The sequence below is a fragment of the Palaemon carinicauda genome, chromosome 35 (assembly GCF_036898095.1).
Source record: "Palaemon carinicauda isolate YSFRI2023 chromosome 35, ASM3689809v2, whole genome shotgun sequence".
Classification (NCBI taxonomy): Eukaryota; Metazoa; Arthropoda; class Malacostraca; order Decapoda; family Palaemonidae; genus Palaemon; species Palaemon carinicauda.
Window position 1 is genome coordinate 52,693,730 of NC_090759.1, and position 26,528 is coordinate 52,720,257.

Genomic DNA, 26,528 nt, shown 5'->3' on the forward strand with positions numbered 1-26,528 from the left:
TGCTCCACTTCAGTTGTGGCCTGTTTTTTATTTTTCATCCACCTTTTTTTTCACCTATACAGTTAGTGTTATCCTGCTATTCACAATAGAATGTTGAAAATATTTAAAATCTTATAATCTTTTATCCTAGACAGGAGCAGAAACTTTCTTAATAATTTAATTATATGTGAAATTTAGCTATAATTTTAGTAAAACTATGTTCATCAGTATCAATAAAGTGGCTTCCAATGTACAATTCTATAAAAAAGTTAGAATTTTCATAAGCAATGTTGGTCATTGATTACCAAATACAGATGGAGCCACCTGTCTCCCAAGGACGGCAGAACACGGCTTTCTGCTTCCTTGATTTTCAAAGTTCTACTTTATAGAACTTCAGACTTCTCAACGCCATTTATGTCATTGAGTTGAGGTTGTGAACGTCAATCGTGGATATGACACGTAAGTTTTTTTTTTTTTTTTTTTTTTTTTTTTTTTTTTTTTTTTTTTTATTTATTTTTTTTTTTTATTACGAACTTTACATTAGTTGTATTTAGTTCCCCAATTTCAAGTAATATGCGGAAATTACAGAATTGCTGTTGCGAACTATTGTTGGCATCACTGTCTGACTATCCAAATTTCATACTTTTCATACAGTTCCTCACACGTTGCGAGTCCTCCATACGAGACAAGGGGTTTCATGTTCTTTTATATTGTATGCATTTTTCAAGTATTTGACTGCTCAACTAGTTTTTGTCTAGAAATTTCAGGTCATGAGTACTTACACATGCAAAGCAATAAAACTTTAATAGTTTTTATAAAAGGGTTTGGTTTCATATTTTGAAGCATTTAGTATATCTCGTGAAACTGTATTCGGTGACACTTGTAGTTGTGCCAGCTGGAGAAAAACTTTTTCATGTAACTCAATTGTTCATTGTCATAGATAAGATTTTTGTAATGGAAATTTGGTATCTTAAGTGATATGTACGTGCTTTCGTTTCCAGTAATCTAGTTAGAAATTTTTGAGAAAATATTGTCGATGTAACTGGTAATTTTTGGGCTAAAATGAATAGATCATATCTATTTGATAGAAAAAATCCATATCAATTGGTCTCGTGTAACCTTTTCCATTAATTTTTAATGTTGGATGGTTTTCTATCGCAGGTGATGCGTTGATTGGAGTAAAGTTTTATTTGAATAAAAGTGAATCTAGTGGTGGTGATCAAACTTTTATTTTTACGTGTTCTAAGGTTTGGTTGTAAATAAGGACAAGGATCAAACTCCCTAATTTATTTTTCATTAATCTATTTAACCTAAACACTGGTGCACTTTCAATTTTGTGCACTTTTTAATAAGTGATTACATTGACTTCGATACTAATTTCATACAACTGCAGCTATTACACTTTTTAGTGTTGAAGGCTACGAGAAAAGATTTAGCTTAAATCGACGAAGTCACTTAAGTCTGTCTCGACGACCTTGCACTAAATCAAATATCCCCCAATTTCAAACTTTATTTAATCAGTGTAAACATTCATAAACTTTACACACTGCCTTTAAACTTGACTTTATAGATAATCAATTCTTAAAGTAACTCTAAATATCTAAAATAAGACATGTTACTGAACAAAGGGGTAGTCAACTAAACTCTCTAATGAGGTTTGTGCCTTTGGTTACACGCTGGAAAAGTTTAGTGACTGGTTACACATCTATGTAAGTTTACTTTGGTGTCACACTAGTGAAGGTATAGAGAGACTTTGGTGTCACACTAGTGAAGGTATACTCTCTCTTTGGTGTCACACTAGTGAAGGTATAGAGACTGGTGTCACACTAGTGAAGGTATAGAGACTGGTGTCACACTAGTGAAGGTATAGAGACTGGTGTCACACTAGTGAAGGTATAGAGACTGGTGTCACACTAGTGAAGGTATAGACTGGTGTCACACTAGTGAAGGTATAGAGACTGGTGTCACACTAGTGAAGGTATAGAGACTGGTGTCACCCTAGTGAAGGTATAGAGACTGGTGTCACCCTAGTGAAGGTATAGAGACTGGTGTCACACTAGTGAAGGTATAGAGACTGGTGTCACACTAGTGAAGGTATAGAGACTGGTGTCACACTAGTGAAGGTATAGAGACTGGTGTCACACTAGTGAAGGTATAGAGACTGGTGTCACACTAGTGAAGGTATAGAGACTGGTGTCACACTAGTGAATGTTTAGAGACTTTGGTGTCACACTAGTGAATGTGGTAAATGTGTAGGAGAGCTCCGCGGAAGATCTTGAAGAATTTAAACACCTACAATTCACTATATCATATAGAACGCTTATATAATAGTCAATATATGAGCAGCTTCTATTTAACGAAGATATTAGTGTGTATAGTTATGTTTCACTTGGATTTTTTCTAAGTGTTTGTTTTTGTTTACTGTGTGATGTCTTGGCTAAAATGAGCTGTTTCACCGCCTTACTGCGTATGGCAGACTAGTTCTCAATGCTATTCTAACCAATAACAGGTGTTTTCTTGACGTCACACTGTTTGAAAACCAATCATGGCGGTTTTTACAAATCTAGCCAATGCTGACACTTATTACTTCACTTATCCCTGCTATTTTTCCACCAGTTACCACAGTTTACGTGAAGTTCCGCGGAGGAATATTTTTGCACGTCCCGGATCTCCCTTCAAACTGAAAAGCTCATTTTGCCGTGAAGTATGGAGCAATTAGCAGGACCTTCATCCCGTTCCGACTGTGTCACTTGTGACAATTGCTTTATTTCTTATGGGGATTTTTGTGTACATTATTCAGGGAAAGTTGATTTGCTAATTGCCTTTGCTCAACGTCATGGTTTGATTTTGGCAGAGAAAAAGTGCCCTAATTGTGAAAATGTGTGCCGTATAGATTACAACAAATTAGCATTCCGGTGTGATCGTAGTGTGGTTACTCGTGGGAAAAGGAAGAGGAGGTGCAATTTTTTCGTGTCTTGTTTCAAAGGTACATGGTTTGGAAACGCAAAGTTAGATATTGAGACTAATTTGAAGTTTGTGTTCCTTTTTTTGCAAAAGGCGTTTTCATTTGAATTTGTTTCGTTTAGGGGTACGGGGCCCCATAGGCTAGGTTAGGTGGGTGTCTTAGGTTCGGTGGTGCCCTGAAAATTACTGTGGCCTTAGGGGAGGTCGCAGGGGGGGCGGAGCCCCACCGGTAGGCCTAGCTAGGTGTACATGGCCCCATAGGCTAGGTTAGGTGGGTGTCTTAGGTTCGGTGGTGCCCTGAAAATTACTGTGGCCTTAAGGGGGGGTCGCAGGGGGGGCGGAGCCACCCCCCCCCCCGGTAGGCCTAGGTAGGGGTACATGGCCCCCAGGGTAGGGTAGGTAGTTGTATTAGGTTCGGTAGTGCCCCGAAAAAATCACTTTTCTCCTCCTCCCCCCACCCAAAAACCCCGCTTCCCACTGGGGTCCCCCATAATTGTAGTAGTAGGTTTATGCTTACATTTTCTGTGTAAGAGTTAGGTGGTTGTAGGAGGATTATCTCAGTTTCAAGGTAACTGTAGCTCTAATTTACTGTTTTCTTTCGTTTTCTACTTTTAGAAACTTTTAAATCGAGCGCGGAGGTCTCCTACACAATTACCGTGAATGTTTAGAGACTTTGGTGTCACACTAGTGAATGTTTAGAGACTTTGGTGTCACACTGGTGAATGTTTAGAGACTTTGGTGTCACACTGGTGAATGTTTAGAGACTTTGGTGTCACACTAGTGAATGTTTAGAGACTTTGGTGTCACACTGGTGAATGTTTAGAGACTTTGGTGTCACACTGGTGAATATTTAGAGACTTTGGTGTCACACTAGTGAATATTTAGAGACTTTGGTGTCACACTGGTGAATGTTTAGAGACTTTGGTGTCACACTGGTGAATGTTTAGAGACTTTGGTGTCACACTGGTGAATGTTTAGAGACTTTGGTGTCACACTGGTGAATGTTTAGAGACTTTGGTGTCACACTGGTGAATGTTTAGAGACTTTGGTGTCACACTGGTGAATGTTTAGAGACTTTGGTGTCACACTGGTGAATGTTTAGAGACTTTGGTGTCACACTGGTGAATGTTTAGAGACTTTGGTGTCACACTGGTGAATGTTTAGAGACTTTGGTGTCACACTGGTGAATGTTTAGAGACTTTGGTGTCACACTGGTGAATGTTTAGAGACTTTGGTGTCACACTGGTGAAGGTTTAGAGACTTTGGTGTCACACTGGTGAATGTTTAGAGACTTTGGTGTCACACTGGTGAAGGTTTAGAGACTTTGGTGTCACACTGGTGAAGGTTTAGAGACTTTGGTGTCACACTGGTGAAGGTTTAGAGACTTTGGTGTCACACTGGTGAAGGTTTAGAGACTTTGGTGTCACACTGGTGAAGGTTTAGAGACTTTGGTGTCACACTGGTGAAGGTTTAGAGACTTTGGTGTCACACTGGTGAAGGTTTAGAGACTTTGGTGTCACACTGGTGAAGGTTTAGAGACTTTGGTGTCACACTGGTGAAGGTTTAGAGACTTTGGTGTCACACTGGTGAAGGTTTAGAGACTTTGGTGTCACGCTGGTGAAGGTTTAGAGACTTTGGTTTTACGCTGGTGAAGGTTTAGAGACTTTGGTTTCACGCTTGTGGAAGCTTAGAGACTTTGGTTTCACGCTTGTGGAAGCTTAGAGACTTTGGTTTCACGCTTGTGGAAGCTTAGAGACTTTGGTGTCACACTGGTGAATGTTTAGAGAGACTGGTGTCACACTGGTGAAGTTTTAGAGACTTTGGTGTCACACTAGTGAAGGTTTAGAGACTTTGGTGTCACACTAGTGAATGTTTAGAGACTTTGGTGTCACACTAGTGAAGTTTTAGAGACTTTGGTGTCACACTAGTGAAGTTTTAGAGACTTTGGTGTCACACTAGTGAAGTTTTAGAGACTTTGGTGTCACACTAGTGAAGTTTTAGAGACTTTGGTGTCACACTAGTGAAGTTTTAGAGACTTTGGTGTCACGCTAGTGAAGTTTTAGAGACTTTGGTGTCACGCTAGTGAAGTTTTAGAGACTTTGGTGTCACGCTAGTGAAGTTTTAGAGACTTTGGTGTCACGCTAGTGAAGTTTTAGAGACTTTGGTGTCACGCTAGTGAAGTTTTAGAGACTTTGGTGTCACGCTTGTGGAAGTTTTAGAGACTTTGGTGTCACGCTTGTGGAAGTTTTAGAGACTTTGGTGTCACGCTTGTGGAAGTTTTAGAGACTTTGGTGTCACGCTTGTGGAAGTTTTAGAGACTTTGGTTTCACGCTTGTGGAAGTTTTAGAGACTTTGGTTTCACGCTTGTGGAAGCTTAGAGACTTTGGTTTCACGCTTGTGGAAGTTTAAGAGACTCTGGTTTCACACTTGTGGAAGTTTAAGAGACTCTGGTTTCACGCTTGTGGAAGTTTAAGAGACTCTGGTTTCACGCTTGTGGAAGTTTAAGAGACTCTGGTTTCACGCTTGTGGAAGTTTAAGAGACTCTGGTTTCACGCTTGTGGAAGTTTAAGAGACTCTGGTTTCACGCTTGTGGAAGTTTAAGAGACTCTGGTTTCACGCTTGTGGAAGTTTAAGAGACTCTGGCTTCACGCTTGTGGAAGGTTAAGAGAGAGTGGTTTCACGCTTGTGGAAGTTTAAGAGACTTTGGTTTCACGCTTGTGGAAGTTTAAGAGACTTTGGTTTCACACTTGTGGAAGTTTAAGAGACTTTGGTTTCACACTTGTGGAAATTTAAGACTTTGGTTTCACACTTGTGGAAATTTAAGACTTTGGTTTCACACTTGTGGAAATTTAAGACTTTGGTTTCACACTTGTGGAAATTTAGACTCACACTTGTGAAGGTTTAGAGACTTTGGTTTCACACTTGTGAAGGTTTAGAGACTTTGGTTTCACGCTTGTGGAAGTTTAGAGAGACTGGTTTTACGCTTGTGGAAAAGGCAACCCTTTTGGCTGATGTTTTTGACAGTAAACAGAGTAATGAAAAACTTGAACTTCCTCATTCCTGTTTTCCTGAGGCTAAACTAACTAGTTTAGCTTTTCGATCTCGTGAGATTAAAGCTCTGTTGATGGACCTTGATGCTTATGGAGGTGTAGACCCAAATGGTATTTTTCCTTTGTTTTTTATAAAGACAGTAGATTTCTTAGCTCCAAAGTTATCTGTTATTTTGCGCAAGTTAGCAAGAAGAGGAGCTTTTAGCACCAGTTGGAGAATTGGTAATGTTACTCCTCTATGTAAATGTGTTTGTGGTAGCTCAAGTCCCACTGATTACCGCCCAACTTCCATAACTCCCATATTATCTAAAGTTTTTGAACGTCTTCTGGCAAAACGTCTTAATAGGTTTGCTGAAGGTAATCATCTACTCCCTAGTTTGCAATTTGGTTTTCGTAAAGGCCTTGGAGCATGTGATGCCCTTCTTACAATCTCCAATGCTGTACAGAAATCCCTTGATTGTGGTCGGGAAGTTCGTATGATTGGCCTTGATTTTAGTGCTGCCTTTGACCGTGTTAATCATGAGGCCCTTGTTTTCAAACTGAAACAGTTGGGAGTGGGTGGATTGTTTCTTAGCATTATTATTGATTTTTTAAGTAATAGAGCTCAAAGAGTTGTTGTTGATGGGCACCATAGTGATTATAGGAATGTGATATCCGGTGTTCCACAGGGTAGTGTTCTTGCCCCATTACTTTTCATACTATATACACATGACATGTGGTTTGGCCTAGAAAACAAGCTTATTGCATATGCTGATGATGCTACTCTCTTTGCATCAATTCCATCCCCTGAATGTAGATCTAGGGTTGGTGAATCTCTTAATAGAGATTTAGCTAGAATTAGTGCATGGTGCAAATTATGGGGTATGAAGTTGAATCCTAACAAAACTCAAAGTATGATTGTAAGTAGGTCAAGGACGGTGGCTCCTCAACATCCGGATCTCAGTATTGATAATGTTTCTTTAAATATGTATGACTCTTTCAAAATTTTAGGTGTGATTCTCGACAGTAAATTTACTTTTGAGAAACATATAAGGTCTGTCTTCTTCAATTGCACAAAAAATAGGCTTATTGAGAAAGTCTTTAAAGATTTTCGGTGATCAATCTATTCTGAAGAAGTTTTAATTCTTTCATTCTACCTTGTTTTGAGTATTGTTCTCCTGTTTGGTCTTCAGCTGCTGATTCTCATCTTAATTTGTTGGACAAACTTACGGTCTATTAAATTTCTTATTCCTGATCTAGATATTAATCTCTGGCACCGTCGTTCAATTAGTTCATTATGCATGTTGCATAAGATTTTTCATAACTCTGACCATCCTTTACATTCAGATCTCCCTGGACAATTCTATCCTGTTCGTAATACTAGGCAGGCAGTTAATTCTAATAGCCAGGCCTTCTCCATCACGAGGCTCAATACTACGCAGTACTCTAGAAGTTTTATTCCAGCTGTTACCAAGTTGTGGAATGATCTTCCTAATCGGGTGGTTGAATCAGTAGAACTTCAAAAGTTCAAAGTTGGAGCAAATGCTTTTTTGTTGACCAAGCGGACATGAGTCTTTTTATAGTTTATTTATGACATATTTGTTTTTGATGTTGTTAATAGTTTATATATGACATGTCTGTTTTGACGTTGTTACTGTTTTTAGAATGATTTATTGTTTATTTGTTCTCTTCATTTATTTATTTCCTTATTTCCTTTCCTCACTGGGCTATTTTTCCCTGTTGGAGCCCCTGGGCTTATAGCATCTTGCTTTTCCAACTAGGGTTGTAGCTTGGATAGTAATAATAATAATAATAATATAGAGACTTTGGTTTCACGCTTGTGGAAGTGTAGACACTTTGGGTTCACGCTTGTGGAAGTGTAGACACTTTGGGTTCACGCTTGTGGAAGTGTAGACACTTTGGGTTCACGCTTGTGGAAGTGTAGACACTTTGGTTTCACGCTTGTGGAAGTGTAGACACTTTGGTTTCCCACTTGTGGAAGTGTAGACACTTTGGTTTCCCACTTGTGGAAGTGTAGACACTTTGGTTTCCCACTTGTGGAAGTGTAGACACTTTGGTTTCCCACTTGTGGAAGTGTAGACACTTTGGTTTCCCACTTGTGGAAGTGTAGACACTTTGGTTTCGCACTTGTGGAAGTGTAGACACTTTGGTTTCCCACTTGTGGAAGTGTAGACACTTTGGTTTCCCACTTGTGAAAGTGTAGACACTTTGGTTTCATCACATGGTTTCACACTTGTGAAAGTTTAGACACTTTGGTTTCACACTTGTGAAAGTTTAGACACTTTGGTTTCACACTTGTGAAAGTTTAGACACTTTGGTTTCACACTTGTGAAAGTTTAGACACTTTGGTTTCACACTTGTGAAAGTTTAGACACTTTGGTTTCACACTTGTGAAAGTTTAGACACTTTGGTTTCACACTTGTGAAAGTTTAGACACTTTGGTTTCACACTTGTGAAAGTTTAGACACTTTGGTTTCACACTTGTGAAAGTTTAGACACTTTGGTTTCACACTTGTGAAAGTTTAGACACTTTGGTTTCACACTTGTGAAAGTTTAGACACTGGTTTCACACTTGTGAAAGTTTAGACACTTTGGTTTCACACTTGTGAAAGTTTAGACACTTTGGTTTCACACTTGTGAAAGTTTAGACACTTTGGTTTCACACTTGTGTTAGTTTAGAGACTTTGGTTTCACACTTGTGTTAGTTTAGAGACTTTGGTTTCACACTTGTGGAAGTTTAAAGACTTTGGTTTCACACTTGTGGAAGTTTAAGAGACTTTGGTTTCACACTTGTGGAAGTTTAAGAGACTTTGGTTTCACACTTGTGGAAATTTAGAGACTTTGGTTTCACACTTGCAGAGGTTAGTCTCACACTTGTGAAGGTTGAGAGACTTTGGTTTCACACTTGTGAAGGTTTACACACTAGTTTCACAATTGTGAAGGATTAGAGACTTTGATTTCACAATTGTGAAGGATTAGAGACTTTGGTTTCACACTTGTGAAGGTTTAGAGACTTTGGTTTCACACTTGTGAAGGTTTAGAGACTGTGGTTTCACACTAGTGAAGGTTTAGACTTTGGTGTCACACTAGTGAAGGTTTAGAGACTTTGGTTTCACGCTTGTGGAAGTTTTAGAGAGACTGGTTTTACGCTTGTGGAAGTGTTGACACTTTGGTTTCACTCTTGTGGAAGTTTTGACTTTGGTTTCACACTAGTGAAGGTTGAGACTTTGGTTTCACGCTTGTGGAAGTTTTAGAGACTTTGGTTTCGCGCTTGTAGAAGTTTTAGAGACACTGGTTTTATGCATGTGGAAGTGTTGAGACACTGGTTTTAAGCTTGTGGAAGTGTTGACACTCTGGTTTTACGCTTGTGGAAGGCTTGTGGGAGTTTAGGGACTTAGGTTTTACGATTGTGGAAGCTTAAAGACTTAGGTTTCAAGCTTGTGGAAGCATAGAGACTTAGGTTTCACACTTGTGGAAGCTTAGAGACTTTGGTTTCACGCTTGTGGAAGCTTAGAGACTTTGGTTTCACGCTTGTGGAAGCTTAGAGACTTTGGTTTCACGCTTGTGGAAGCTTAGAGACTTTGGTTTCACGCTTGTGGAAGCTTAGAGACTTTGGTTTCACGCTTGTGGAAGCTTAGAGACATTGGTTTCACGCTTGTGGAAGCTTAGAGACTTTGGTTTCACGCTTGTGGAAGCTTAGAGACTTTGGTTTCACGCTTGTGGAAGCTTAGAGACTTTGGTTTCACGCTTGTGGAAGCTTAGAGACTTTGGTTTCACGCTTGTGGAAGCTTAGAGACTTTGGTTTCACGCTTGTGGAAGCTTAGAGACTTTGGTTTCACGCTTGTGGAAGCTTAGAGACTTTGGTTTCACGCTTGTGGAAGCTTAGAGACTTTGGTTTCACGCTTGTGGAAGCTTAGAGACTTTGGTTTCACGCTTGTGGAAGCTTAGAGACTTTGGTTTCACGCTTATGGAAGTTTAGAGACTTTGGTTTCACACTTGTGGAAGTTAGAGACTTTGGTTTCACACTTGTGGAAGTTTAGAGAGACTGGTTTCACACTTGCAGAGGTTAGTCTCACACTTGTGAAGGTTTAGAGACTTTGTTTGCACACTTGTGAAGGTTTAGAGACTGTGGTTTCACACTAGTGAAGGTTTAGACTTTGGTTTCACACTAGTGAAGGTTTAGAGACTTTGGTTTCACGCTTGTGGAAGTTTTAGAGAGACTGGTTTTACGCTTGTGGAAGTGTTGACACTTTGGTTTCACTCTTGTGGAAGTTTTGACTTTGGTTTCACACTAGTGAAGGTTGAGAGACTTTGGTTTCACGCTTGTAGAAGTTTTAGAGACACTGGTTTTATGCATGTGGAAGTGTTGAGACACTGGTTTTACGCTTGTGGAAGTGTTGACACTCTGGTTTTACGCTTGTGGAAGGCTTGTGGGAGTTTAGGGACTTAGGTTTTACGATTGTGGAAGCTTAAAGACTTAGGTTTCAAGCTTGTGGAAGCATAGAGACTTAGGTTTCACACTTGTGGAAGCTTAGAGACTTTGGTTTCACGCTTGTTAAAGCTTAGAGACTTTGGTTTCACGCTTGTGGAAGCTTAGAGACTTTGGTTTCACGCTTGTGGAAGCTTAGAGACTTTGGTTTCACGCTTGTGGAAGCTTAGAGACTTTGGTTTCACGCTTGTGGAAGCTTAGAGACTTTGGTTTCACGCTTGTGGAAGCTTAGAGACTTTGGTTTCACGCTTGTGGAAGCTTAGAGACTTTGGTTTCACGCTTGTGGAAGCTTAGAGACTTTGGTTTCACGCTTGTGGAAGCTTAGAGACTTTGGTTTCACGCTTATGGAAGCTTAGAGACTTTGGTTTCACGCTTATGGAAGTTTAGAGACTTTGGTTTCACACTTGTGGAAGTTTAGAGACTTTGGTTTCACACTTGTGGAAGTTTGGAGAGACTGGTTTCACACTTGCAGAGGTTAGTCTCACACTTGTGAAGGTTTAGAGACTTTGTTTGCACACTTGTGAAGGTTTAGAGACTTCGGTATCACGCTTGTGGATGTTTATAGAGACTGGTTTTACGCTTGTGGAAGTTTAGACACTTTGGGTTCACGCTTGTGGAAGTGTAGACACTTTGGGTTTACGGTTGTGGGAGTGTAGACACTTTGGGTTTACGGTTGTGGAAGTGTAGACACTTTGGGTTCACGGTTGTGGAAGTGTAGACACTCTGGGTTCACGGTTGTGGAAGTGTAGACACTCTGGGTTCACGGTTGTGGAAGTGTAGACACTCTGGGTTCACGGTTGTGGAAGTGTAGACACTCTGGGTTCACGGTTGTGGAAGTGTAGACACTCTGGGTTCACGGTTGTGGAAGTGTAGACACTCTGGGTTCACGGTTGTGGAAGTGTAGACACTCTGGGTTCACGGTTGTGGAAGTGTAGACACTTTGGTTTCACGCTTGTGGAAGTGTAGACACTTTGGTTTCACGCTTGTGGAAGTGTAGACACTTTGGTTTCACGCTTGTGGAAGTGTAGACACTTTGGTTTCACACTTGTGGAAGTATAGACACCATGGTTTCCCACTTGTGGAAGTGTAGACACCTTGGTTTCCCACTTGTGGAAGTGTAGACACTTTGGTTTCACGCTTGTGGAAGTGTAGACACTTTGGTTTCACGCTTGTGGAAGTGTAGACACTTTGGTTTCACGCTTGTGGAAGTGTAGACACTTTGGTTTCACGCTTGTGGAAGTGTAGACACTTTGGTTTCACGCTTGTGGAAGTGTAGACACTTTGGTTTCACGCTTGTGGAAGTGTAGACACTTTGGTTTCACGCTTGTGGAAGTGTAGACACCTTCGTTTCCCACTTGTGGAAGTGTAGACACCTTGGTTTCCCACTTGTGGAAGTGTAGACACTTTGGTTTCCCACTTGTGAAAGTGTAGACACTTTGGTTTCCCACTTGTGAAAGTGTAGACACTTTGGTTTCCCACTTGTGAAAGTGTAGACACTTTGGTTTCCCACTTGTGAAAGTGTAGACACTTTGGTTTCCCACTTGTGAAAGTGTAGACACTTTGGTTTCCCACTTGTGAAAGTGTAGACACTTTGGTTTCCCACTTGTGAAAGTGTAGACACTTTGGTTTCCCACTTGTGAAAGTGTAGACACTTTGGTTTCCCACTTGTGAAAGTGTAGACACTTTGGTTTCCCACTTGTGAAAGTGTAGACACTTTGGTTTCCCACTTGTGAAAGTGTAGACACTTTGGTTTCCCACTTGTGAAAGTGTAGACACTTTGGTTTCCCACTTGTGAAAGTGTAGACACTTTGGTTTCCCACTTGTGAAAGTGTAGACACTTTGGTTTCCCACTTGTGAAAGTGTAGACACTTTGGTTTCCCACTTGTGAAAGTGTAGACACTTTGGTTTCACACTTGTGAAAGTGTAGACACTTTGGTTTCACACTTGTGGAAGTGTAGGACTTTGGTTTCACACTTGTGGAAGTTTAAGAGAATTTGGTTTCACGCTTGTGGAAGCTTAGAGACTTTGGTTTCACGCTTGTGGAAGCTTAGAGACTTTGGTTTCACGCTTGTGGAAGCTTAGAGACTTTGGTTTCACGCTTGTGGAAGCTTAGAGACTTTGGTTTCACGCTTGTGGAAGCTTAGAGACTTTGGTTTCACGCTTGTGGAAGCTTAGAGACTTTGGTTTCACGCTTGTGGAAGCTTAGAGACTTTGGTTTCACGCTTGTGGAAGCTTAGAGACTTTGGTTTCACGCTTGTGGAAGCTTAGAGACTTTGGTTTCACGCTTGTGGAAGCTTAGAGACTTTGGTTTCACGCTTGTGGAAGCTTTGACACTTTGATTTCACACTTGTGGAAGTTTAGAGACTTTGGTTTCACGCTTGTGGAAGTTTAGAGACTTTGGTTTCACACTTGTGGAAGTTTAGAGACTTTGGTTTCACACTTGTGGAAGTTTAGAGACTTTGGTTTCACACTTGTGGAAGTTTAGAGACTTTGGTTTCACACTTGTGGAAGTTTAGAGAGACTGGTTTCACACTTGTGGAAATTTAGACTTTGGTTTCACACTTGCAGAGGTTAGTCTCACACTTGTGAAGGTTTAGAGACTTTGTTTGCACACTTGTGAAGGTTTAGAGACTTCGGTATCACGCTTGTGGATGTTTATAGAGACTGGTTTTACGCTTGTGGAAGTTTAGAGACTTTGGGTTCACGGTTGTGGAAGTGTAGACACTCTGGGTTCACGCTTGTGGAAGTGTAGACACTTTGGTTTCACACTTGTGGAAGTATAGACACCTTGGTTTCCCACTTGTGGAAGTGTAGACACCTTGGTTTCCCACTTGTGGAAGTGTAGACACCTTGGTTTCCCACTTGTGGAAGTGTAGACACCTTGGTTTCCCACTTGTGGAAGTGTAGACACCTTGGTTTCCCACTTGTGGAAGTGTAGACACTTTGGTTTCCCACTTGTGGAAGTGTAGACACTTTGGTTTCCCACTTGTGAAAGTGTAGACACTTTGGTTTCCCACTTGTGAAAGTGTAGACACTTTGGTTTCCCACTTGTGAAAGTGTAGACACTTTGGTTTCCCACTTGTGAAAGTGTAGACACTTTGGTTTCCCACTTGTGAAAGTGTAGACACTTTGGTTTCCCACTTGTGAAAGTGTAGACACTTTGGTTTCCCACTTGTGAAAGTGTAGACACTTTGGTTTCCCACTTGTGAAAGTGTAGACACTTTGGTTTCCCACTTGTGAAAGTGTAGACACTTTGGTTTCCCACTTGTGAAAGTGTAGACACTTTGGTTTCCCACTTGTGAAAGTGTAGACACTTTGGTTTCCCACTTGTGAAAGTGTAGACACTTTGGTTTCCCACTTGTGAAAGTGTAGACACTTTGGTTTCCCACTTGTGAAAGTGTAGACACTTTGGTTTCCCACTTGTGAAAGTGTAGACACTTTGGTTTCCCACTTGTGAAAGTGTAGACACTTTGGTTTCACACTTGTGAAAGTGTAGACACTTTGGTTTCACACTTGTGAAAGTGTAGACACTTTGGTTTCACACTTGTGGAAGTTTAAGAGAATTTGGTTTCACACTTGTGGAAGTTTAAGAGAATTTGGTTTCACACTTGTGGAAGTTTAAGAGAATTTGGTTTCACACTTGTGGAAGTTTAAGAGACTTTGGTTTCACACTTGCAGAGGTTAGTCTCATACTTGCGAAGGTTTAGAGACTTTGGTTTCACACTTTTAAAGGTTTAGAGACTTTGATTTCACAATTGTGAAGTATTAGAGATTTTGATTTCACAATTGTGAAGTATTAGAGACTTTGATTTCACACTTGTGAAGTATTAGAGACTTTGGTTTCACACTTGTGAAGGTTTAGAGACTTTGGTTTCACACTTGTGAAGGTTTAGAGACTTTGATTTCACACTTGTGAAGGTTTAGAGACTTTGATTTCACACTTGTGAAGGTTTAGAGACTTTGGTATCACACTTGTGAAGGATTAGAGACTTTGGTATCACACTTGTGAAGGTTTAGAGACTGTGGTGTCACACTAGTGAAGGTTTAGACTTTGGTGTCACACTTGTGAAGGTTTAGAGACTTTGGTTTCACACTTGTGAAGGTTTAGAGACTGTGGTTTCACACTAGTGAAGGTTTAGACTTTGGTGTCACACTAGTGAAGGTTTAGAGACTTTGGTTTCACGCTTGTGGAAGTTTTAGAGAGACTGGTTTTACGCTTGTGGAAGTGTTGACACTTTGGTTTCACTCTTGTGGAAGTTTTGACTTTGGTTTCACACTAGTGAAGGTTGAGAGACTTTGGTTTCACGCTTGTGGAAGTTTTAGAGACTTTGATTTCACAATTGTGAAGGATTAGAGACTTTGGTATCACACTTGTGAAGGTTGAGAGACTCTGGTTTTACGTTTGTGGAAGTTTAGAGACTTTGGTTTTACGCTTGTGGAAATTTAGAGACTTTGGTTTCACACTTGTTGAAGTTTAGAGACTTTGGTTTCACACTTGTTGAAGTTTAGAGACTCTGGTTTCACACTTGTTGAAGTTTATAGACTTTGGTTTCACACTTGTTGAATTTTATAGACTTTGGTTTCACACTTGTGGAAATTTAGAGACTTTGGTTTCACACTTGTGGAAATTTAGAGACTTTGGTTTCACACTTGTGGAAATTTAGAGACTTTGGTTTCACACTTGCGGAGGTTAGTCTCACACTTGTGAAGTTATAGAGACTTTGTTTGCACACTTGTGAAGGTTTAGAGACTTCGGTATCACGCTTGTGGAAGTTTTAGAGACTTTGATTTCACAATTGTGAAGGATTAGAGACTTTGGTATCACACTTGTGAAGGTTGAGAGACTCTGGTTTTACGTTTGTGGAAGTTTAGAGACTTTGGTTTTACGCTTGTGGAAATTTAGAGACTTTGGTTTCACACTTGTTGAAGTTTAGAGACTTTGGTTTCACACTTGTTGAAGTTTAGAGACTCTGGTTTCACACTTGTTGAAGTTTATAGACTTTGGTTTCACACTTGTTGAATTTTATAGACTTTGGTTTCACACTTGTTGAATTTTATAGACTTTGGTTTCACACTTGTTGAATTTTATAGACTTTGGTTTCACACTTGTGGAAATTTAGAGACTTTGGTTTCACACTTGTGGAAATTTAGAGACTCTGGTTTCACACTTGTGAAGGTTTAGAGAGACTGGTTTCACACTAGTGAAGGTTTAGAGAGACTGGTTTCACACTAGTGAAGGTTTAGAGAGACTGGTTTCACACTAGTGAAGGTTTAGAGAGACTGGTTTCACACTAGTGAAGGTTTAGAGAGACTGGTTTCACACTAGTGAAGGTTTAGAGAGACTGGTTTCACACTAGTGAAGGTTTAGAGAGACTGGTTTCACACTAGTGAAGGTTTAGAGAGACTGGTTTCACACTAGTGAAGGTTTAGAGAGACTGGTTTCACACTAGTGAAGGTTTAGAGAGACTGGTTTCACACTAGTGAAGGTTTAGAGAGACTGGTTTCACACTAGTGAAGGTTTAGAGAGACTGGTTTCACATTTGTGAAGGTTTAGAGAGACTGGTTTCACACTAGTGAAGGTTTAGAGACTGGTTTCACACTAGTGAAGGTTTAGAGACTTTGGTTTCACACTTCTAAAGTTTAGAGACTTTGGTTTCACACTTCTAAAGTTTAGAGACTTTGGTTTCACACTTCTAAAGTTTAGAGACTTTGGTTTCACACTTCTAAAGTTTAGAGACTTTGGTTTCACACTTCTAAAGTTTAGAGACTTTGGTTTCACACTTCTAAAGTTTAGAGACTTTGGTTTCACACTTCTAAAGTTTAGAGACTTTGGTTTCACACTTCTAAAGTTGGTTTCACACTTGTGAATGTTGAGACGTTGGTTACATGCCTGTGAATGTTGAGAAGTTGATTACAGCCTGTGAAGGTTTAGAGAAGTTGGTTACATGCCTGTGAAGGTTTAGAGATTTTGGTTACACATCTGTGAAGGTTTAGAGATTTTGGTTACACATCTGCGAAGGTTTAGAGATTTTGGTTACACATTTGCGAAGGTTTAGAGATTTTGGTTACACTTGCGAAGTTTTAGAGACTTTGGTTAAACAATTGTGAAAGTTTAGTGAACTTTGTTAAACAAATGCAAATGTTTAGTAACACGGGTTACACGCTTTTGACTGCTTAGCGACTCGGGTTACATGCTTGTGAATCCTTAGCGACTTTGAGTCTTGGCTTGTGTATGTTTAAGAGACTTTGGTTACAGGCTTGTGAATGTTTACCGACTGGAACCAGGCTTGTGAATGTTTACCGACTGGAACCAGGCTTGTGAATGTTTACCGACTGGAACCAGGCTTGTGAATGTTTACCGACTGGAACCAGGCTTGTGAATGTTTACCGACTGGAACCAGGCTTGTGAATGTTTACCGACTGGAACCAGGCTTGTGAATGTTTACAGACTGGAACCAGGCTTGTGAATGTTTACAGACTGGAACCAGGCTTGTGAATGTTTACCGACTGGAACCAGGCTTGTGAATGTTTACCGACTGGAACCAGGTTTGTGAATGTTTAGCGACTGGAACCAGGCTTGTGAATGTTTAGCGACTGGAACCAGGCTTGTGAATGTTTAGCGACTGGAACCAGGCTTGTGAATGTTTTAGCGACTGGAACCAGGCTTGTGAATGTTTTAGCGACTGGAACCAGGCTTGTGAATGTTTTAGCGACTGGAACCAGGCTTGTGAATGTTTTAGCGACTGGAACCAGGCTTGTGAATGTTTTAGCGACTGGAACCAGGCTTGTGAATGTTTTAGCGACTGGAACCAGGCTTGTGAATGTTTTAGCGACTGGAACCAGGCTTGTGAATGTTTTAGCGACTGGAACCAGGCTTGTGAATGTTTTAGCGACTGGAACCAGGCTTGTGAATGTTTTAGCGACTGGAACCAGGCTTGTGAATGTTTTAGCGACTGGAACCAGGCTTGTGAATGTTTTAGCGACTGGAACCAGGCTTGTGAATGTTTTAGGGACTGGAACCAGGCTTGTGAACGTTTTAGCGACTGGAACCAGGCTGGTGAACGTTTTAGCGACTGGAACCAGGCTTGTGAATGTTTTAGCCACTGGAACCAGGCTTGTGAATGTTTTAGCCACTGGAACCAGGCTGGTGAATGTTTTAGCGACTGGAACCAGGCTGGTGAATGTTTAGGGTTACGTGCTTGTGAATGTTTAGGGTTACGTGCTTGTGAATGGTTATGGTTGCGTTCTTGTGAATGTTTAGGGTTGCGTGCTTGTGAATGTTCATCGGCTCTGTTTACACGCTTGCGAATGTTTATCGGCTCTGTTTACACTTGTGAATGTTTATCGGCTCAGGTTACACACATGAATGTTTAGACTTTGGTTACACACTTTAGTTATACACTTGAGGGGTTAGAGACTTGTGAAAATTGACTTTGATCACACACTTGTGGAGACTGACCTTGGTTATATGCTTATAAATGTTTAGACTATTTACACACTTGTGAAGGGTTAGAGACTTTGGTTATAAACTTGTGAAGGGTTAGCGACTTTGGTTATAAGCATTTGAAGTGTTAGACACTTTGGTTACACACTTGTAAAGGGTTAGAGACTCTGGTTACACTCTCTAAAGGGTTAGAGACTTTGGTTACACACTGTAAAGGGTTAGAGACTTTGGTTACGCACTGTAAAGGGTTAGAGACTTTGGTTACACACTGTAAAGGGTTAGAGACTTTGGTTACACACTGTAAAGGGTTAGAGACTTTGGTTACACACTGTAAAGGGTTAGAGACTTTGGTTACACACTGTAAAGGGTTAGAGACTTTGGTTACACACTATATAGGGTTAGAGACTTTGGTTACACACTATAAAGGGTTAGAGACTTTGGTTACACACTTCTAAAGGGTTAGAGACTTTGGTTACACGCTTGGGGAGGTTTAGAGACTTTGGTTACACGCTTGGGGAGGTTTAGAGACTTTGGTTACACACTTGGGGAGATTTAGAGACTTTGATTTCATACTTGGGGAGATTTAGGGACTTTGGTTTCACCCATGTAAAGGTTTCGAGACTTTGGTTTCTCACATGAATGTTTCGAGACTTTGGTTTCACACTTGTGTGAAGGTTTCGAGACTTTGGTTTCACACTCGTGAAGGCTGAGAGACTTTGGTTACACACTCGTGAAGGCTTAGAGACTTTGGTTACACACTCGTGAAGGCTTAGAGACTTTGGTTACACACTCGTGAAGGCTCATTGACTTTGGTTACACACTCGTGAAGGCTCATTGACTTTGGTTACACACTCGTGAAGGCGTAGAGACTTTGGTTACACACTCGTGAAGGCTTAGAGACTTTGATTACACACTCGTGAAGGCTTAGACTTTGGTTACACACTCGTGAAGGTTTCGAGAGACTGGTTACACACTCGTGAAGGCTTAGAGATTTTGGTTACACACTCGTGAAGGCTTAGTGACTTTGGTTACACACTCGTGAAGGCTTAGAGACTTTTGTTACACACTCGTGTAGGTATAGACACTTTGGTTACACACTTGTGGAAGTGTAGACACTTTGGTTACACACTTGTGGAAGTGTAGACACTTTGGTTACACACTTGTGGAAGTGTAGACACTTTGGTTACACTTGTGTAGGTCTAGACACTTTGGTTACACTTGTGTAGGTCTAGACACTTTGGTTACACTTGTGTAGGTCTAGACACTTTGGTTACACTTGTGTAGGTCTAGACACTTTGGTTACACTTGTGTAGGTCTAGACACTTTGGTTACACTTGTGTAGGTCTAGACACTTTGGTTACACTTGTGTAGGTCTACACACATTGGTTACACTTGTGTAGGTCTACACACTTTGGTTAGACCCTCGTGGAAGTGTAGACACTTTGGTTAGACGCTCGTGGAAGTGTAGACACTTTGGTTAGACGCTCGTGGAAGTGTAGACACTTTGGTTTACACGCTCGTGGAAGTGTAGACACTTTGGTTTACCCACTCGTGGAAGTGTAGACACTTTGGTGGTTTACCCACTCGTGGAAGTGTAGACACTTTGGTGGTTTACCCACTCGTGGAAGTGTAGACACTTTGGTGGTTTACCCACTCGTGGAAGTGTAGACACTTTGGTGGTTTACCCACTCGTGGAAGTGTAGACACTTTGGTGGTTTACCCACTCGTGGAAGTGTAGACACTTTGGTGTACCCACTCGTGGAAGTGTAGACACTTTGGTGTACCCACTCGTGGACTCGTGGAAGTGTAGACACTTTAGTGTACCAACTCGTGGAAGTGTAGACACTTTGGTGTACCCACTCGTGGAAGTGCACACACTTTGGGTGTACCCACTCGTGGAAGTGCACACACTTTGGGTGTACCCACTCGTGGAAGTGCACACACTTTGGGTGTACCCACTCGTGGAAGTGCACACACTTTGGGTGTACCCACTCGTGGAAGTGCACACACTTTGGGTGTACCCACTCGTGGAAGTGCACACACTTTGGGTGTACCCACTCGTGGAAGTGCACACACTTTGGGTGTACCCACTCGTGGAAGTGCACACACTTTGGGTGTACCCACTCGTGGAAGTGCACACACTTTGGGTGTACCCACTCGTGGAAGTGCACACACTTTGGTGTACCCACTCGTGGAAGTGCACACACTTTGGTGTACCCACTCGTGGAAGTGCACACACTTTGGTGTACCCACTCGTGGAAGTGCCGACACTTTGGTGTACCCACTCGTGGAAGTGCCGACACTTTGGTGTACCCACTCGTGGAAGTGCCGACACTTTGGTGTACCCACTCGTGGAAGTGCCGACACTTTGGTGTACCCACTCGTGGAAGTGCCGACACTTTGGTGTACCCACTCGTGGAAGTGCCGACACTTTGGTGTACCCACTCGTGGAAGTGCCGACACTTTGGTGTACCCACTCGTGGAAGTGTCGACACTTTGGTTTACCCACTCGTGGAAGAGTAGACACTTTGGTTACAAACTCGTGGAAGAGTAGACACTTTGGTTACAAACTCGTGGAAGTGTAGACACTTTGGTTACACACTTGTGGAGGTTTAGCGACTAGTTTCATCCTTCTGGAGTGTTAGACTAGTTTCCTTCTTTTGGAGGTTTAGTGGAGGTTTAGCGACTAGTTTCATCCTTCTGGAGTGTTAGACTAGTTTCCTTCTTTTGGAGGCATAGAGACTTTAGTTTCCCACTTTTTAGACTTTGGTTTCCCACTTTTGGAGGTTTAGAGACTTTGGTTTCCCACTTGTGGAGGTTTAGAGACTTTGGTTGCGTACTTGTGGAGTTTTAGAGACTTTGGTTGCGTACTTGTGGAGGTTTAGAGACTTTGGTTGCGTACTTGTGGAGGGTTCGAGACTTTGGTTGCGTACTTGTGGAGGGTTCGAGACTTTGGTTGCGTACTTGTGGAGGGTTCGAGACTTTGGTTGCATACTTGTGGAGGTTTAGACTTTGGTTGCATACTTGTGGAGGGTTCGAGACTTTGGTTGCATACTTGTGGAGGTTTAGACTTTGGTTGCATACTTGTGGAGGGTTCGAGACTTTGGTTGCATACTTGTGGAGGTTTAGACTTTGGTTGCATACTTGTGGAGGTTTAGACTTTGGTTGCATACTTGTGGAGGGTTCGAGACTTTGGTTGCATACTTGTGGAGGTTTAGACTTTGGTTGCATACTTGTGGAGGTTTAGACTTTGGTTGCATACTTGTGGAGGTTTAGACTTTGGTTGCATACTTGTGGAGGGTTCGAGACTTTGGTTGCATACTTGTGGAGGGTTCGAGACTTTGGTTGCATACTTGTGGAGGTTTAGACTTTGGTTGCATACTTGTGGAGGTTTAGACTTTGGTTGCATACTTGTGGAGGTTTTTGTAAGTATTCTTGGTAGTTTTGCATTTTTAATCGAAAGTACTTTAAATTAAGTGAAAAAATTTTCGGTATTTTTGTGTTTAGGACATAGAAATTGCACGTTTTGAAGGTTAATGATATTTTATTTACTAGGGCAACTGGAATTCGTTGTTTGAAATGGACGAGTGCTGGGTATTTTAACATTTTTCTCTATGATTAACAGGGGCTGGGGCTCAACAACTCGGCGTTTTACAAAAGCGCGGATTAACATCTAAAAAAAACCGAGGCAAACGTTGCAGCTATATTGCCATCAAAAGAGCGTTTCAGCACTCTCCTCCAAGTTAGATTGATCATACGTTCATTAACGATAGCCCACATTTCCAGTTATGCTTTTCCTTGCAGTCCTTTATAAAACTACTTAATTCAGTATAATCCTTTGTTAGTCATAAGTTCACATAAGACCAGTTTATATAATACAATATTGTCATACAACCTCGATTTCTTCATTTTTTTAGTTTTGCCTTTGCTCTGAATTTTAGCCAAACTCATTTAATTGCACATTTTTCCTGAAATATATTTATCGCACGGGGAAATAGCATACTGACTCGTTCCTATTTTGTCCAAGTTCCATCATTGTTGCAGGGTTAATGATACTCCTCATCCATAAGTAGGTATTGCTCTGGAGCTACACTAGAACGTCAAGAAACACACATATCGAGAGATGGAATGTATAAAGATGCTCATTAAATGAACATGAAAAGGTTCCGCAGCATTCTTTGTACGCTTGGTACTTCAGGGGATTTAAGCATAAATCACTGGAGAATTTTAGTTTAGTGAAATTATCATAGTCTGCAAAACTTTTTCATCTATCATTGTAAGGTGTATCTGCCATAAGCTCATCCACTGAGCAATCTTCACCTTCCTTGGGGTCAATGTGCAATCCAAACGAGTATTTTAGTCACTGTTCATTGTCACTTGTTTTCCTACTCATTACAGTCAGATTCTGAATTTTTCGCCACTGTGTAATAAACCGGTTATAAGTGGACAAATTGTTAATCATTGACACCCTAAACGGAACTTATCGAAATTCAAAAGGGAATAATCTTGGCGCGCTTATGTAATTGCATTAAGGTTAAATTTCCAACTTTTTAATCTTTTCGTATCAGCACTTTAGTAGCGCCCCCTAATAACTTTGATATTGGTCGATTCAAATGTAAGTGTATTCCTCACTAAGTTTATTGTTAACTTTTGCATTGTGTTCGATTTTGCTAGCTGTTTTGTTCTTTTTATAACTTGGTCATTACTTGGCTTTAACCTATTACTATATGCACAAGTTCTCCAATTTTCAACAACCGCCATTTTCCACCCTTTCCTCCAGTTTCAGCCTCACCACCATGTAAAGACTTCTCCAAGAGGAAGTACAAATCTATTAAGAAATTTAGTGTAATTTCTTGTATTTCAATAATTAGTTGAAAATGCTCATAAGTATTTAAATATTGTTGCTCATGTTAAAGTAATGAATATCCCTTGCACGAGCAGCACATTATGTACCACTTACCAGAACAGAAGATAAGTGATGTAATGTTAATATTGATCGCGTAGCGAGTCATGCGTATAAAAACCATTTGGAGTGAAGTGAATCATAGATAATTATACTTTAATTTCCAGCCACTTACATGGCCATTTTTTTTTATATCCTTCGTTTTGTGCATTTCCCCATTCAAGATCTTCTGTTTCCTGCAGGTCTCTCATTGACTTAAAAACTCTTTAAGATTGGCTCTCCAATAGTCATTGTCAAAAGTAAATAGAATAAGATAGCGAGTAGGAAAAATATATGGTTCGTAATTTTTTTTTTTATTGTGGGGGGGGGGGGGGGGGGGGAAATTAAAAGTATCGTATATTTACCCTTTTGAGTTTTAAAATTAAACTACTTTTCCACGTAAGGAACTATCATTTTTGGTTATACTTTTTTAGCACTTCCAAGAAAGGTTAGTTTTGATAACTTACATTTCTATTTAACTAAGAATATTATTTGCTTCAGTAAAACCGAAAAGTTTTAGGTATGTATTACCTAAAACTTTTTTTTACAAAATATAATTTTTGCTTTTATGGTTGATTTTGATTTTGGTTTTAATACGTAACGATGGTTATTTAAATTTCTGTGGACTTATCCTTTCAGAGGTATTTGCTTTCCTGACGAATTTTGATTGCATTTGACTTTTATTGCTTTGAGTGAAACCTTGTTAAACGCCGATACTATTTACTGGAATTAGTAATAAGTTAATTTTTTTATACTGATATATTTTTCAGAGAGAATTAGCGAGGACCTTTTTGAAATTTAATGCAAGAAGTGATCATGGAACTGGAATTGATGCACAGTGTTGTTAGTGTTTTGTTAATTTTTGATATAACCTTTGGGCATTTGAATGCTTTAATTTTGTCTGAAAATTATTTCTGCATCTTCATACACGTAGTTTGGTGTTTATCAGGTTTTATTCATGCACAGCAAGGGGGTAATCAAGTTGAGTTTCTTTAAACTTTTATTAGGTATATTAGACAAGTTGTAATAAAATATTTTGATTTTTTTAAAACATTACTTGGAAAACATAATATAGGATTTTCTCGCTGGTAATGACTCTTCAAATGAAGAATTTTAAAGCAGCCGAAATATTTGTATATTAATGAATTCTATTTTCCAGATTTTAATGACTATACTGAGGTGCTGATGCTTTAACGATGAAGTCGATGCATACGAACCAGAGAAATTTTAAAGTTTTCATTCAGCTGAAGTAGAGTATACGGATTTACATGGAAATTGACTCTTCAGTACTGGTAGGTGGATAAGACTACTTGCACTTTTCTTACCTTCATGGCTATTATGCAATTGAAAATTTTGAAAAATGTCTTTCAAATTCAACTTTGAAACATGAAAATAGTTGTTGTTTAAGTAGAAAATTAGAATTTGGCCTGATTTAAGTGGCATTAGTCAATCATGGTGAAAAAATTCTAATTTTAAAATTACTTTGCAGCAACTTTATTATAAGATGTACAGTAATAGAGTAATCTTATGCTGTACATCAATGAATATTAAATGTCCATTACGTACCGGGGTAAAGTAAAGTAAAAGAAAATTTGGTAGACTTAAGCTTCTATATTTGAACAGTGTTTGGCGTTAATTACCAGGGAGTAATTCTCGGATTGTTAAGTTAGTTTTGATGGGCACTGAAAATCTAACTAAATTGTCTACTATAGAAAAGAAAATATTCACTGAAGGTGGAATGAAAACCAGACTAAAAGACCCTCCATTACCAATTCATACTGGCCAGCGTGGTGGTGAAAACTGGCCAAACCCCAGGCATGAATGACATATTGAGGCTGCATTTGTTGTATATCATAGATTTAATAAGTTACTTTGGTTTTTTCTTTCCTATTTTGGAACCGCTAAAAAGTAATTTACCTGCCACTCGAAGATAGATTTATATGAATGCCCTTCCCGCAAAAGATAACATTGCATGATGAGCTTAAGATTGCAAGTGTAAAACTTGAAAGATTGCCAGTGTAAAACTTGAAAGATTGCCAGTGTAAAACTTGAAAGATTGCCAGTGTAAAACTTGAAAGATTGCCAGTGTAAAACTTGAAAGATTGCCAGTGTAAAACTTGAAAGATTGCCAGTGTATAACTTGAAAGATTGCCAGTGTATAACTTGAAAGATTGCCAGTGTATAACTTGAAAGATTGCCAGTGTATAACTTGAAAGATTGCTAGTGTATAACTTGAAAGATTTAGTTTGTACACACACGTGTTTATCTTGAAAGATTGTGATATTGTGTAACTTGTGCAAGTGTGTGCGCGTGTGTGTAACTTGTGCAAGTGTGCGCGCGTGTGTGTAACTTGTGCAAGTGTGCGCGCGTGTGTGTAACTTGTGCAAGTGTGCGCGCGTGTGTGTAACTTGTGCAAGTGTGCGCGCGTGTGTGTAACTTGTGCAAGTGTGCGCGCGTGTGTGTGTGTAACTTTTGAATGTGTAACTTTTGAATGTGTAACTTTTGAATGTGTAACTTTTGAATGTGTAACTTTTGAATGTGTAACTTTTGAATGTGTAACTTTTGAATGTGTAACTTTTGAATGTGTATGATTTGAAAGTGTGAATGTGTGACTTGAAAGTGTGAATATATGGAATTTTTTTTTTCAGATTCAGAGGTTCAGATATTCATGTAAATGAGATGATTGAAACTAAGGGTTTTGAATAGGTAGAAGGGCAATAGAATATATCTTTGAAAGGTAAAAAAAAGAGGAATTAGTAATATACATTTAGTAAAAATCCATTTCTAACTCTAATTTGGACCAAAGTGAAATATAAACGTTTGTTACTGAATAATAGTTTATAAAATATTGCTTGGTACTTCCAAGCTAAAGAGTAGGCCTACTTCTGGCGAAGCTAGGACTAGTCAAAAGATTGAAGATGTGCACTATATGCTTTGATTTCTTTCAGGTGTTTGAAACTAGAAAAGGAAGGCATTACAAACTGGCTGGACGTTAAAACTCATCAGTAAAGCAAGATTTAAGAGTTCAAGAACGAAATGACTAGGAAAAATAAGATACTACAAAAACCTGTAAATTTTCTTAATAAACGACTATTGTAGCAAAAATATTTTTAGTTCACTTTCAAGTTACTGTAGGTATTTAATGTGCATATTAAATAGCAGTTTTCCTATTACTGTTACTTGCATTTAAATGTAATTTTTCAATACCTTATTTTTCATAACTAAATCTCTTATGATCTCTATCTTAGCACCGAGTTTTCTAGGATTTCTTTCTGCATTTTTCTTCAAACAATGAGTTTTATTCTAGTATCTGCTGCACTTGTCATTTCTTCTGCTTGTTCCGTTGTCTTCTGGTCTTTATCTTTTTCGTATTGCATTTTCCTAGTTTTTTCGTAGGCGTTCTGAGTTTTCTTCTTGGTCTAGGAGATGACCCCTTCCTATTTTTCCTTGGAAAAGATTTGACATTTTATCCCAAGTAAAAAATAGTATTCTGAAAAAGATGGTTAAGGGCTTGCAATCCTAAACTATTGCGTTTTAAAAAAGATAATGCAATTTTCTATTCATTTGATTTTCAGTTTTCTATTCCGTTCATTCTATAATTAATAATAAATTTATAATTTGAACGAAAAAGTGGGAAATTCAAATATTTTATTTGGAAGG

The 26,528-nt window shown here is 39.7% G+C and overlaps 1 long non-coding RNA gene across 1 annotated transcript in view; it reads left to right on the forward strand.

Annotated features, from left to right (window-relative positions):
* The first annotated feature begins 398 nt into the window (after positions 1-398).
* The window catches only part of LOC137627431 (uncharacterized), a 31,853-nt gene continuing 5,723 nt past the window's right edge, over positions 399-26,528 (forward strand). Inside the window, exons 1-3 of the long non-coding RNA XR_011041165.1 lie at positions 399-438; positions 24,028-24,160; positions 25,817-25,937. This is a non-coding gene — a long non-coding RNA (uncharacterized lncRNA). The remainder of the gene's footprint in view (positions 439-24,027; positions 24,161-25,816; positions 25,938-26,528) is intronic.